The sequence below is a fragment of the Pongo abelii genome, chromosome 23 (genome assembly GCF_028885655.2).
Source record: "Pongo abelii isolate AG06213 chromosome 23, NHGRI_mPonAbe1-v2.0_pri, whole genome shotgun sequence".
Taxonomy (NCBI): Eukaryota; Metazoa; Chordata; class Mammalia; order Primates; family Hominidae; genus Pongo; species Pongo abelii.
Genome location: NC_085929.1, coordinates 24,903,338 through 24,919,151, shown reverse-complemented (window position 1 = coordinate 24,919,151; position 15,814 = coordinate 24,903,338). Strand labels below are relative to the sequence as shown.

Below are 15,814 nucleotides of genomic sequence, written 5' to 3'. Positions count from 1 at the left end.
GGCTTCAGGTTGTAGACCGTATCCTTGGGGTCCTTGTCCTTGGAAGCAATGTCTTCTCCTTGGATTCAGTATTTTGCACTTGCCAACCTACGTGGACCTGAGAGATCCACCATCCAGAAGTTGATGTCTTTTACAGTGTGTATCCTACCCTTGTTTGGGGGGCCTTGAAGTTGACTACACTTTCTGATCAAGTTTTCAATATTCATTGAGAGAAACAGAGCCTTGTGCAAACAATCCACAACACGACGTACCCCTTATAAAGTCTTGTTTCTGTATTGCAGGTGGTGCAGGTTGCCCCTCTGAGGTTTGGCTCTAGTAAGTATTCTGGAATTACTTGCCAAGCAAACAATCTGGATGCCAAGACAGTTGTGGCATCCTTGCAGGTTTCAATGTGAAGAGCCGCCCTGATCCTGGGATCGTGATAGGAATAAGCAAAGGGGAAGTGTTTTTTTAAAAACCTGAATTCCCAGGGAAAAGTTATGGCCAATTTTTGAGGAAGCAGCTGTGCTCCCTTTTGGGTGGTGCTGAGTTGGGTGCTTGAGGATTGGTAGTGTCTTGTGTGAGGCTGCATCGTGTGGTGTGAATATGTGTGTTTCTGTGCAGGCGAGGCTATGTGTTTTCTCAGGAGAGATTTCCCATTTATACAGCCCAATCGCCAGTGTCCACTTCTAACAATAAAATCCATCCCCACTCTACTCTCTCTGCACAGTGACTCCTCCACCCTCATCAGAGCCATCCCCGGGTCTGCCTTATTATCCCCACTGCTCAGGTGGAGAACCTGAAGGGCCAAGGAGGTGGCCCCAGCTCCTCAGTTCCTGAATGAAAAAGTGAAAACACAAACCCAGGAGTGTGGGCCAGTGCTGACACTGACATGCACTTAGTCATGGGGTGTTCACCACCACACAGGGAGTCCAGCATTCATGTATAAGCCCTAAAGCACAGAGCCTAAGAGCTCCCAGACAGTGCCCGTCATCATAAAGTGGCTTCCGTGGTCACACAACCCAGGGCAGTTATAGGCACATCTCCCCACGGACCGGCATAGTCATCAGTGTGTCAAAAGCACATAGATCCCCGGGTGTTTGAGTCAGCTCACAGATCCTTTTTTTTTTTTTTTTTAACTTTTAAGTTCAGGGGTACATGTGCAGGATGTGCAGGTTTGCTACATATGTAAATGTGTGTCATGAGAGTTTGTTGTACAGATTATTGCATCACCCATATATTGAGCCTAATATCAGTTAATTTTCCTGATCCTCCCCGTCCTCCCACCTCCCACCCTCCAGTAGGCCCCACGCTCACAAATTCTAAGAGGAGTGGGGGACCATGCAGGCCACTGCAGCCCACTTCAGTTGTGAAGTTAACTTGCTCAGCAACTGGCCAAAACCTATAAGGATGGGTGATGTATTTTAGTAGATTTAGTAATATTATCTTCCCAAGCCCTAAAATGCTCAAATCCTACCAGCCAAAAATGATGAGAAGGGACAGATAGGAACTCTGTGCGGCACTTGGTTATTAGCCTGGCTTCCAACCCCTCGTGGCAACTCTCTTGTGCATGTGAGTTAAGACTCTCAGCCTCAAGCCAAGCCTCCTCCATGAGGAGCCATCTCACTGTTGACTGGCTAGTGCAGTGTATGGCCACCAGCGCAACTGAAACAAAACGTTGCTTTAAAACAAGTGTAAATCTCATACAACAGGCAAATGCAGAAGCAGCATGGTCTTGCAAGTTGCAAAGAGGACAGTTACAATTTCGCTGGACTTCAACCTGGGTAGAAGACATGAGGGAACTCTCACTGAATCACGGCAGAGTTCAAGGCCACTTGTAGACTATTGCATGTTACAGAAGGTGACCCTTAGCTACTAAGCAAAGGCCTCTGTTTCTCATTTCTTCCCTGTTCATCTTCTTGGTCATCCTTCTTCTGCAAGGGAAAAGAGCCCAAGCAAAAGGCAGTTTCAATATTAATTTGACCGAGGTTTTGTGCAGTTTATTATCATCCAGGTAATCAGGTGTAACCCGGTCTGCCTACCAGCCCCCCACCCCTGCTCTGTGTTTTCATTTAATAAATATTTTGGTCTACTTACTATGTGCCAGATTTTCTGGAGACCATAAAGTAAATGAGATTGAATCTTTATGTTGACAGCTAAGTCAGATTTAACGTAACTGACAAAAATTAAAATTTCTGATTTCTTGTAAAAATATTTTGTATGTGTGAATGCATACTGAATGTAAAGTGGTTAAAAAAAATCCACTTGCCCTCATGGAAGGCTCTTCATGAATTTGTCAATTTCTATTTTTTTATAGTTCCCCCCTTCACTGGATAATGCATACCTGAACCTGGAAACTGATTCCCACTGCAGAAGGTGTTCTGAGTCGTGTCCCTTAGCTTCACTAGTGCAGGTCTGCCCAGGAGGATGGCCCAGCATCAGGTCGGCCCATGCTGTGATCAGCTACCTCCATGCACCCATACCAAGCAAGCTCCCTGGGTGATTCACCACCAGGGCACTGACCTTTACTCTGTGTTCTCCTAGCTCCCTGTGGGGACGCTGTACAAGACATCTCTAAAGAAGACACTGTATACGACATCTATAATGAGGACGCTGTAGACATCTCTGATGAGGACACTGTAGATATCTCTAATGAGGCTCTTGTACATGACATCTTTAATGACGCTGTAGACATCTCTAATGAGGCTGCTGTACGTGACATCTCTAATGATGCTGTAGACATCTGTAATGAGGCTGCTGTACATGACATCTCCAATGAGGACACTATAGAAGACATCTCTAATGAGGACGCTGTATACGACATCGCTAATGAGGACACTGTACAAGACATCTGTAAAAAAGAAGATGCTGCCAGTGTAAGACACTTTCCTTTGTCTTGAACAGAAATGTTGCTTTCCTGGCTTCTTTTCAATCAGATGTAGACATGAACATCTGCCAATGTGGGTTATTTATGACATCTGCAGTTCCCTTGGTGTGATGCTATTGATTGGCAGCCTCTCACCAACCCATGCCGGGCACACTGGGGCGTGGTAGATGGCAGCATCCACGATCCACTGCAATGCAGAGGTGTTTCCCTCCACAGCAGTTTTCCCCCGTGGATACACTTTAAATACACTTTAAAGATAAATTCTGTGGGAAAAGGTCTTGTCTTTTCCACAGGTGTCCTCCGTGCTAGTTTTGGGGGACTTCAATCTTTGACTCAATCACTATACCCCTTCTAATTTTCTCAAGTTGTTGAGAGAATATCAGATCTGTGTGACGTGCATGGCATCATTTCACCCTCCTAATGTTTTCTTTTGTATAATTGCAGGAGCCATTTATACTGGGGAATGGTACGTACCCTGAAATAACTCACTTCCTGAGGAAAAAATGCCCTCTCTAGGGTACAGAAACCTGATTCTGGGCTCCTTTTGGGAAGGAGGATTTGGGGTCTGGTGAGAGCAGATGATTTTGCAAGTATAAAACAATATCCAGAGAGGTTGTAGGGATATCTTGAGCCCAGAGGAAACACCAGGGGATCCTGTGTGAAGCACCGGGGCTTCAGCTGGGGTCGAAGGAGTGAGTGGGCCTCTCTCTAATGACTTATCCTGATGTTTGTGTTTTAAAGATCTGTTTTTGGAGAGTATATCCGATAAAGAGGATTTGTAGGTAGGTAACTACTTTCCATGTAAGTTCCAACGGGAGAGAGTTCCCAGGGCCTTTGGGGTATCCATGCTGCTTGGGAGATTGAGGGAAGGGGCATGAAATCAAAAAGAAAAAAGAAATATGTGTCAAATTGGATTTGGTCTTTTCCAAGTTTATTGGCATAATAGTAAGAACTGTCTCTCTGGGCTGTGAGGGTGCTGTGTTATTTGAAGGTGATCTTTCCCAGAACACTTGGCCTTTTCTTTTCTGCCTCTGCCAAACATCACAGCCTTTGGGTTGGATTAGTCAGCACCCCTTGGGATTGTGTGGAAGAGGTTTGGGGTTGCATCAAGTGTCACCTGTGGTGAACAGAATCTGAGGGACACAACTCTCTCACAGGCACTTACTTCAACCTGGAGACAAAGTTCTTCTGGTGTGTGCCCAGGGGCGCAGGAGAAATTGACAGTCGGCCTCTGAACTTGTAGGACTTTAAAAAACACTCACGTTTCCATCCTCACTGTTGACTACTGGCTTAAAGGGAGCTCCCGGGGTGAGTGACAGGGGCGGGATTGGACCCTGGCAGTCTGACGGCAACACCTGTGTTCCTCTGCAATGGGCCATGGACAACATTACACACCTTTGTGAGAATCAGGAATTACACACCTTTGTGAGAATCTGCATCTGGAATTGAGATGGGCTTTGAGTCATATAAATAAATTGGAAAAGATGTACTTTACTACCCTATTGAAAGAAACCATTTATTTCTCACTCCAGCAGGATAAGTGATTTTCAGTATCCACTTAACTGCTCATTGACTCTTACTGTAGATGAGGAGGTGGCCAGCAGCCCCTGCCCTCCCCCAGTTGTAGGCCCAAGGTAACCAGCAATTGACTGGATATAATGGAAGAGTGGTGAATTTGGAGGTATCTGTATTAATGGGACCCACATGATATGGGTGAGAGCTATTAGGGTGAGAAAAAACCTGGGAGCACAATGAAATATTTAAATATCAAACAAAACATTGTTGAAATCTCCATTGTACTTTAGTAGTTGAAGTCATTCTTGTGGTCATCACTGCCCTTCCCAAACATAACAAGCTACTTAATATCACATGGACCCGTGCCTTGAGGAATGATGATCAGTTTGTAAAATGCCAGTAAAACAATTGCCTATATAAGCCACAATATTTCATCCATATATTTCAATTTCCATGTGTAAATATAGTTCAAATGTCAGAAATTTATTATTATCTAATAGAATATGCATGGTATATCAATGAGCAATAATCATTATTCTATTTCTATTAACTATTATTTGTACGATGAAAAAAGCAGACTCCCATTCTTGGATTTGTCTCAGTTTGCACACATTAGCACGACAGCCCCATGTCCACCTGACATGTGTCAGCAAGAGGCCAGGACCAGCAGGCTTTTCTTATTAACTAAGATTTCTAAATGTATTACATATTCGTGGTTAGAAATAACTCTAAATATCATAAAAGGTTAGCAAGGAAGTTTCCCTTCCACTCTGAACTTCCAAACACCAAGTCAACATTTTTGTTTGCATATCATCTTTACAATCTATGTGCAAATAGAAACATGCGCCTGGAATACATGCTGATGGATGATCGTGTTTATACAAAGTCCTCTGCCCCTCTGCATATATCACTGGGCAATGCACCTTAGTTATCATTCCACATTTCAAATGTAAATCCATTGTATTTTTTCAGAGCTATAAAGTACTGCACCCTATGACTATTCCCAAAATTATTTAAGCATCCATTATGGATATGGTATCCATTTGTTCTGTTTCCAGTCTTGTTTTTACAACCAATGCTGTAGTGAATAGCACTATGTTGAGTAGAAGTGGTGAATGTGGGCATCTTTGTCTTGTTCCGGTCCTCAGGGAGAATGCTTTCCACTTTCCCCATTCAGGATAATGTTGGCTGTGGGTTTGTCACAGATGGCTTTTATTACCTTAAGGTATGTCCCTTCTATGCCGATTTTGCTGAAGGGTTTTAATCATGAAGAAATGCTGGATTTTGTCAAATACTTTTTCTGCATCTATTCAGATTATCATATGATTTTTTGTTTTTAGTTTTGTTTATGTGATGTATCACATTTATTGACTTGCATATGTTAAACCATCCCTGTATCCCTGATATGAAACCCACTTGGTCATGGTGGATGATCTTTTTGATATGCTGTTGGATTCAGTTAGCTTGGACGTAGCATTTCTTATTATTCCATCTGTGGAATGTATTGGTTTAAGTAATGAAAACATGTTCTATCTTCACTGCTTAGCACTTTATGTTTCTTTAACAGACTTCCCAATAGGGCAGCATAAAAGCAGGAGCCCTGCTAGTCTCCCCTTAACCTGGAATCCCCCCTTCTCCACAGCTCGCTCACTGGACAGGACAGACTGGGCGCCCAGGCCTCAAGGTAAGGACGTGCTCTGTCACCTAGAGGTGCAGTGCCTGGGAAGGCCAACCTTGGAGGGTTGCCTGTCAGCTTTACAGTGACAGAGGTGTTGGGAGGGACTGACCACCAATGCATAAGGCTGTGCTTTGTTGGTGACGTAAAGGATTGTTTCTCAGATTGTTGGGGAGGGACAATCCCAAGGCCTCCCCTGGCCCTGGTCCTGGCTCTGCACAAAGGCAGTAAGAGAGGAATGCTGGTAAGGGCTGACCTGTTGCAGTGCTGGGGAGGAAGGTGCTAGGCTGAAATTCAGGAGGCTGAGGATGACCTGTTGCTGTGCTGGGGAGGAAGGTGCTGGGCTGAAATTCGGGAGGCTGAGGATGCAGCAGTCCCATAGGAGGTACATGACCTTCAGCATACATTTTCTTCATTGATGATCAATGGAAATGAGAAATCATTGACTATTGTTTCTATCATTGGAATCTACTCTTTACCGCTCGTGCTGTTCCTGTCTTTTGGGGAAGATGGAGGAACGAATCAGTGTGTGCTGCACTGAGCGGATGGAAGGAGAGCTGCGACAAAAACTAAGGGAGGATGAGGGATGGGAGGACCCTTCATCCAGGCGCTCACAGAGTCCTCCCGAGGAGGAAAGCCCCGTGGCTCCCTGGGGGAGGAGCAGGGAGGGCTGCGTGACCCCCACAGTGAAGGGTGTGGTATGTCTGAGGACACCCAGGCTGGTCCGTGGGGAGTCAGTGGCAGAGTGAGAAGCAGCAAGGCCAGGAGGGTGGCTGGAGGCCAGGCTCTGGGTCATTCTCCATGTGTTGGAAACAGCCAGACCCCAGTGGGCTTGGAGGTGCAGGACCCAGTGGCTGATGACAGAACAATGTGGAGAGAGGCATCATGTGTCAAATCCTTACTTTGTTCTGGGCATTGTGCTAAAACTTCCTGTGGCTCATCCCATTTAGGGGCTGAAAGTTTCAGAGGTTTAGGAAGCTCACCCACGGTACTGGAGCGCCCATCTCCTGCCCTAGTGCTGTCCCCCTTCTCACCCAGCCACCACTTGTTTCAGGGCAATACACAGAAGTGGTAACCTCTTATGGATAGGCAAGTAAATTCTGCTGTTTTTGTTATTCACAGAAAAAAAACACTGGCTCGTGTGGGTTGGGAAGGTGAAATACCAGAAGTGTTTCATCTGGTTATTTCTACCTATGCGAATCCTATAGTATTGAAATGCATAGGTTAGCGTTTTTGGCCAATTTACTCAGCATTCTGGGTTAAAGGCTCTTATTTTATTTATTTATTTATTTATGAGATGGAGTTTCGCTCTTGTTGACCAAGCTGGAGTGCAACGGCGCGATCTCGGCTCGCTGCAACCTCTGTCCTGGGTTCAAGTGATTCTCCTGCCTCAGCCTCCCAACTAGCTGAAATTATAGGTGCTTGCCACCATGCCTGGCTAATTTTTTGTATTTTTAGTAGAAACAAGGCTTCACCATGTTGGTCAGTCTGGTCTCGAACTCCTGACCTCAGGTGATCTGCCTGCCTCGGCCTCCCAAAGTGCTGGGATTATAGGCATGAGCCACCAAGCCGGGCCTAAAGGCTTTTAAAATTCACTTGTATAAGCTGACTTAGTTTTCTTTAACCTTGTAGAAAAATACAAAAATGGCAATCTCTTTTATCACACAAATAGTGTATTTTTAACAGTTTTTTTCTAATTGATGTCTTATGTACTTTTCATTCACTAATTATTGCTTACATTTGAAGTGTTTTATGAATTAATATTTAATTGCATAGATGAAGATTACTAGTCATAGGCATTTTACTAACCAATACTCGTTAAGCATAGCGTGGATTCATGTGATGTTGCAGGCTGAAAGAGTGAGGGTTGTGATCAACTCAGTGTAGCACTGGAGGTTATATGAGTAAACAGCAAACTGTTCTCATGAATGCAGAATGTTGGCAAACTGACAAACTGCGTCTGCCACCCAGAGGGAATGCTGAGGGCAGTCATGCCCCAGGCGCTGCGTTTCTTGAGATTAGGCACATCTGAAGCCTGTTAGCAATAATGTGAACCTGTGACCAACTGAGAAGCAAACCAATCATTACCTCCTGCTCCCTGCTCTTTCTACTCAATAAATACGAAGGGCCGTAGAAGCTCAGGGCGGCTGCCCTTGCTCACTAGAAGCTGGGAGCCCTCTTCTTCCCTGGGCCGTTCTTTAAACAGTTTCTTTTTTCCTTGGTTTTCATTTCTTCATTTGTCTTCCTTCGTTCAGTCCCGCAGTAACCGCGGCAAACCATGGGGACTGCCACAATGTGATGTCAGGGAGCTTTTTTATTTGGTAAAAGGGAAAAGATACCACAAGAATGAATGCAAGAACTGAAACAGTGGAGACACCTAGAATGACTTGTCTAAGATCTAAATCATTTTGTTGTTCTCCCAGCATACTTATTATCCTGATCATTGTCATCAGCATTGTCTGGGTCCTTTTAGCACAGATTTCTCAAAATGGGCAACTCCATAACAGTTGGAAGCTTATGAATTCATATAATTTGTTCGAGGGCAATTTGGGAGTACCTATCTATTTTAAAATTTGAATAACCTGGTAATTTCATCCCATGTCTAGAGTCTTTTATGTAAAATATTTCCACAATTAGGAGAAATATGTGCATGGGGATTTTCTATGTAGCAGCGTTTTGATAGAATAGAAAGTAGGGGCAAACCAAATTTCCATCACGAAGGAAATAGTAATACACTGAATAATATATAGTGAATATTATGCAGGCTTTAAACATCAAAAAAGAGCTCAGCGTCTGACTTCCAATGATCACGTTGGAGTAGGTCACAGCTGGTTTACATTTGATTTTCATGTGGGAACTCTGGGTGTCTGCCTTAGTGATTTTACATGTGGCTAAATTTAGCTAATGAAAAGCTATTCGAAGTATGGCAAAATGGAACTTGAAAACAGTGTCTTGTCAACAACCAAGAGGACCTGTTTCACGTAAAGCCCACGCATTCATCTGCCTGTCCTTCATTCTGTCTGTCCACACGGGCATCATTCATTCGTGGAACTGAGTGCCCACTGTCGAGCTGACAAGCCCATAACCTCCCTGTTCCTAGTCACACATTAATTCTTCAACAAATCCCTTTTGATAGATTGTGACTAAGCTTAGCTGCTATTTCCAATTGCTTCCCCAAACGTACTTCTTACTGTTCTCCCATCACACCCTCAGCCCGTCCATGCGGGTTTCCTTTGCTTTTCCCACCTTACACCAAACTCCCCATCTTTACTCCCACTTTTACCTCCTCTCCAAGACAAAACAAACAAAACTAGCATTTTAAAACTTAGTCGTAATCTTTCTTCCTTCATGAAAATTTCTCCAACAGCCACTCCCATGGCCCTGTGTGTTCTGGATATTTTTACATATTGGCTGTGAGGTTGAGCGCGTCAGGATATGCTGTTTTGGGGCTCACTGTTTTGTTTGTATTGATTCTTCCTATTGGAGGCGTGGTCATTGCCTTCTCCTCCTCTGGGGAGTTTATGCCAGTGCTCTTCAATACGATTGGCAGATAATTTTTCTTTTTATACTTAATAATTTTTTTATTTGGTGTTTAAGATCATCCATGACCGGGGACTTCATCCACGGCTGGGGACTTCACCCACAACTGGGGACTTCATTCACAGCTGGCAGCTTCATCCACAGAAGGGGGTTGCACCCACAGCTGAGGCATCATCTACGGCTGGGGGCATCATTCATATCTGGGGGCTTCATCCACGTCTGGGGGCATCATCCACAGCTGGGGGCTTCATCCACAGCTGGTTTGCCCGATCTGTATCTGAGTCACAGATACAGATTATTAAACCTAGTAATTTTACTGAGTTCCACTATTATAGTTTTTGTTTCAAAGGTTGTTTGTTGACAATTTAATGAAATAAACTAAACCAGAATTACTTCCTTTTAATTATTTTCTTGTGTCAATGTCGAAAGAGTGGATTTAAGGAAACACTGAGATGCTCCTGTCTGTGTTTGTGAACGGGAGTGTTGGGTCTAAAGCCTTTCTCTGGTAGCTCTCCAGAAGATTGCCCCGCCTTACACTTGCTGTCTGTGGGTTCCAGAGGCTTCCATTTGAAAGGAGCCTCTCTCCCCACTCTGCCTCAGCCCACACCAGCTCTCCTGTAACCCGCTGACTTAGTAAACGCTTTCTTCCACCTGCACCTCATTGAATTCAAGACTTTGGAAAATAGTCAAAAATTCTAAAAAGGTGGGAAGTGGGTGTGATCTGGAAATCCCTGCTGTAATATTTTTAAGGGACTCTACTGGAAACTATTAGTTTATGTTTTAAATAAAACCGTCCCTTAGCACCAGAATATCAAGCCATTCATTTTTTAACAGAACTTTGAGATATAATTCAAATACCATAAATTTCACCCCCATTTCATTTTTTAACAGAACTTTGAGATATAATTGAAATACCATAAATTTCACCCCCACACAGTATACACACAATTCAGTGGTTTCTAATAGATTCACAGAGGTCTGCAAAAATTACCACAATTTAATTTTAGACAATATCATTTATTGACATCCTTACATGCATATAGATGTAGATATATATAATTTTAATATCTTCTTAATAGTGTAGTATTTAATATTGTGCTATAATAATATCTATTTGATTCTTTATATTGCTGTTTTATTTTGTTATTTTGATGACGATGATCTCCATGTACCTTTACATAGATTTAAATACACCTTTTTACAACTCGAGAAATTGAATTGTTTCTAGTAAATCACGTAAGAAACACATATGCAATTGTTATAAAAATTCAAATACTCTTAGGTCTATGGAATGAAATGTATCACTGCCAGCGCCCAGCCCACTCAGTCATCCACATCTACTTACACGCAGATAGACATGCCCATGTTTTTACATAACGTAATCCTGCTTTGTGTGTTGTTCCCTGACTGGCTTTTCCATATAAAATAGAATGTGGTGATCATTGCTTATCAGTACACATAGTAGATCTCTCTCATTCTTATTTATAGTTGCATCATTATTCAACAGGGTATTTGACCATAATTTGGTCACTTTTTCACTGTGGAATTTTTATGTTGGATTCAGTTATTTGTTACCGTTACCTACACTCTCCTGGGCATACCTGTATATTCATCTTTTTGGTACCTTAGTTAAGTGAGTGTTTTCTTTTATGATTGATTTCTAAAAATAAAATACTGAGGCAAAGTACGAATCTTTAATTTTTTTTTTTTTTTTTGAGACGGAGTTGTGCTGTGTTGTGTTGCACAGGCTGGAGTGCAGTGTCACGATCTTGGCTCACTGCAAGCTCGGTCTCCCAGGTTCATGCCATTCTCCCGCCTCAGCCTCCCAAGTAGCTGGAACTACAGGTGCCCCCCACCACACCTGGCTAATTTTGTTTTTGTACTTTTACAAATAACACGGGGTTTTACCGTGTTAGTCAGGATGGTCTCGATCTCCTGACCTCATGATCTGCCTGCCTCAGCCTCCCAAAGTGCTGGGATTATAGGCATGAGCCACTGCACCGGGCCATATTTTGATAAAAAATTAAAAATCTGTGTTTCACCTGATGTCAGGAGTTCGAGACCAGCCTGACCAACATGGTGAAAACCCATCTCTATTAAAAATATATATATATACAAAATTAGCTGGGCGTGGTGGTGCATGCCTGTAATCCCAGCTACTTGGGAGGCTGAAGCAGGAGAATCACTTGAACTAGGGAGGCAGAGGTTGTGGTGAGCTGAGATCACGCCATTACACTCCAGTCTGGGCAACAAGAGTGAAAAAAAAAAGAAAAAAGAACAAAACTCTGTCATTGGGAATGACATGAATAAATCTAGAGGACACACTGCTAAGTGAAAGACAAATACCACATAATCTCACATGCCCGTGGAATCTTTTAAAAGTTGAATTTGGGCCAGGCGCCCTGGATCATGCTGGTAATCCCAGCATTTTGGGAAGCTGAGGCGGATGGATCACTTGAGGTCAGGAGACTGAGACCAGCCTGGTGAACATGGTGAAACCCTGTCTCTACTAAAAATACAAATATTAGCTGGGCATGGTGGTGGGCGCCTGTAATCCCAGCTACTTGGGAGGCTGAGGCAGGAGAATCGCTTGAACCCAGGAGACGGAGGTTGCAGTGAGTTGAGATTGCGCCACTGCACTGCAGCCTGGGCGACAGAGTGAGACAACATCTCAAAAAAAAAAAAAAGTCGAATTCATAGAAGTAGAAGGTAGAATGATGGTTACCAGAGCTGGCAAGGTGGCAGAACAAGGGAATGGAGATTTCCTCTTCAAAAGGTACAAAGTTTCAGCCAAGCAGGAGAAAAAAAGTTTTGAGATCTATTGCACAGCAGGAGACTATAGTCAATAATAATGAATATCTCAAAATAAGAGGAAATTTGGTGTATCACCATAAAAGAATGCCAAGTAAGTGAGGTAACAGGTATGTTCATTAGCTTGACTTAATCACTCCATATTGTATTGTTAAATTCAATTTGGTCTAAAACTGCCTCCACAATTCATATTAGTGCCAAACTGGAAAGTCCAGCCCCAGAAGAGTAGATGAGCAAATTAGCGTACATTTGTACAAGGGAATACTATTCCGCGATAGAAAACAATGCAGCAACACCAAGGAATCTCAAAAACATTAGCTACAAAAGAGTACATACTGCATGACTCCCTCTATATGAGATTCTAGAAAAGGCAAAACTAGTCTACGGTGACAGAGGGCAGATCAGGGGTTGCCTGGGGCTGGGTGGGGGAACTGCCAGCAAAGGGCCACAGGGATTTCAGTTTATGGAGATGTTCTGTATCATGACTGTGGAGGTGCTCATGAGGGTGCACACATTTCTGAAAATTCATCCAGCTGGACACTTAAAATGGGCATATTTTCTTGAATGTAAATTTTTCTCCATTAAGTTGATTTTATTTATTTATTTATTTATTTTTGAGATGGAGTCTCACTCTGTCACCCAGGCTGGAGTGCAGTGGTGCAATCTCAGCTCACTGCAACCTCTGCCTCCTGGGTTCAAGTGATTCTCCTGCCTCAACTTCCCAAGTAGCTTCCAGTAGCTGGAATTTCAGGTGTGCACCACCACGCCCGGCTAATCTTTGTATATTTTAGTAGAGATGGGGTTTTGCCATGTTGGCCATGCTGGTCTTGAACTTCTGACCTCAAGTGATCCCCCGCCTTGGCCTCCCAAAGTACAGGGATTACAGGTATGAGTCAACAATATGCTCAGCCTATAAAGTTGATTTTAAAACAAGAGAAATCAACATCAACAACAAATAAATAAATTAATTAATTAATTAAAATAAAATAAAGCTGCCTCCATATATAGCACACTGTAACCTAACTTAATAGACATGAAAGGACAATAAATCTTGGGGCCCCAAGAAGCTAAAGGGAAAAGTCAAGCTGGGAACTGCTTTGGGCAAGCCTGCCTCCCATTCTATTGAAAGTCTCCCCTCTGCTCACTGAGATAAATGCGGATCTGATTGCCTCCTTTGAAGAGGCTCATCAGAAACTCAAAAGAATGCAACCATTTGTCTCTTATCTATCTAAGACCTGGAAGCCCCACCTTTGCTTCGAGCTGTCCTGCCTTTCCTGACCGAACCAACGTTCATCTTACATATGTTGATTGATGTCTCCTGTCTCCTTAAAATGTATAAAATCAAACTGTGCTCTGACCACCTTGGGCACATGTCAGGACCTCCTGAGGCTGTGTTATGGGCGCGTGTCCTCGACCTTGGCGAACAAACTTTCTAAATTAACTGAGACCTGTCTCAGCTATTTGGGGTTCACGTAGGTAACAAAACCCAAACTGCAACCTAACCTGAGAATATGCCCTTGGCATAAGTAGCCCAGTCTCAGCCAATCACAGCAGCGGAGCTCTCAGCCCTTCACAGGACGCAATCTGCCAAAAACATGTTCGAATAAGGCAACTGCAGAGCTGTAACCAACAGGCTATTTCTGCACGAAACTTACATTTTCTGGCTATAAATATTCCCTGCCCACTTGTGGAGCAGAGATCTCTGAACCGCTGTTGGTCCTCAGTGCTACCTGGTTCATGAATCTTTTTTCTGTTCAACTAAACTCTGTCAAATTTAGCCTAAGGCTTTTCTTTTAACAGTATACATATATCACACATCATCACATTGTACTACATAAATGTAATTCAATTGTGATTTATAAATTTAAAATAGTATATATTTTTTGAGACAGAGTCTCACTCTCTCACCCAGGCTGGAGTGCAGTGGCACCATCATAGCTTACTGTAACGTCAAACTTCTGGGCTCAAGCAATCCTCTCACCTCAGCCTCCTAAATAGCTGGGACTGCAAGTTCATGCCACCATGCCCAGCAATTTTTTTTTTTTAATTACTGTAGAGATGGGGGTCTCACCATGTTGCCCAGGCTGGTCTCAAACTCCTGGTCTCAGTGGATCCTCCTGTGTGATCCTCCTACCTTAACTTCCGAAAGAACTGGGATTACAGGTGTGAGCCACCACGCTTGGCCCAAAAATAATATATAATTTATTTTAAAACACTAGATGATTTTTTTCAATTTTGATTTTAGAATCAGGGGGGTACCGTGCAGGTTAGTTACAAAGGTTTATTGCATGATACTGAGGCGTGGGGTATGCCAGAACCCACCAAGGGGATATTTTGGTTGTCAACTACCTGAAAAAAGTATCCTTTCAAGTCAACAGCTGCAGCACTATTTTAAAAAATGGAAATGTAACAATACGGGTTAAATAAATTTTGACAAATTTATAAAATGGAATACTACAGTGACATGAAAACCATTTTAGACTGTTTAATCAAGATGGAGAAAACTACAACATTTTATTGAATAAAAAAAGAAATTATAGAGAAATCTTTTTTGGGTTTTTTGAGACAGGGTCTTGCTCTGTCACCCAGGCTGGAGTGCAGTGGCACAATCTAGGCTCACTGCAGCCTCTGCTTCCCGCTCAAGTGATCCTCTGGTCTCAGCCTCCCAAGTAGCTGGGACTACAGGCAAGTGCCACCATACCCACCTAATTTTTTACTTTTTGTAGAGATGGGGTCTCACTATGTTGCCCAGGCTGGTCTGGAACTCCTGGGCTCAAGCAATACTCCTGCCTCAGCCTCCCAAAGTGCTGGAATTACAGGCATGAGCCACCACACCAGCCAAGAAATCAGATTGTATGAACCCAGCTTTATAAAACATAAATATAAACTACTCACACATACTGGTGGCGGAGGGGGAAATAACTGAGAGGAAATATACCAAAAACGGCATTAATGGGTAACTGTCAGAGGGATTAGAAATCATTTTTACCTTTTTTTCTTGATATGTCTCTTAATTTCCAAATTTCCTGTAATTAATTAATATGCAATTTTTAAATAAGCAATAATTCACTTAGAGAGTAGATTTAACATCTATATTCTCTAATTACTTTTGTTGGCAATAGTGTTCCTATTCCAAGTTCAAAAAAATTTAAAAAGAAGTGTTCAAATATTTTTTCTTAATTTTTTTTTTTTTTTTTTTTTTCCGCCCAGGCTGGACTGCAATGGCACGATCTCGGCTCACTGCAACCTCTGCCTCCCGGGTTAAAGCGATTCTCCTGCCTCAGCCTCCCGAGTAGCTGGGATTACAGACATGCACCACCACACCTGGCTAATTTTGTATTTTTAGTAGAGACGGGGTTTCTCCATGTTGGCCAGGCTGGTCTTGAACTCCCGACCTCAGGTGATCT

At 43.0% G+C, this 15,814-nt stretch overlaps 1 long non-coding RNA gene across 1 annotated transcript; it reads left to right on the top strand.

Annotated features, from left to right (window-relative positions):
• The first annotated feature begins 6,084 nt into the window (after positions 1-6,084).
• LOC134761151 (uncharacterized) lies at positions 6,085-9,988 on the top strand. Its single transcript, XR_010139428.1, has 2 exons — positions 6,085-6,441; positions 9,654-9,988. It is a non-coding gene; the product is annotated as an uncharacterized LOC134761151 (long non-coding RNA).
• The last annotated feature ends 5,826 nt before the right edge of the window (positions 9,989-15,814 follow it).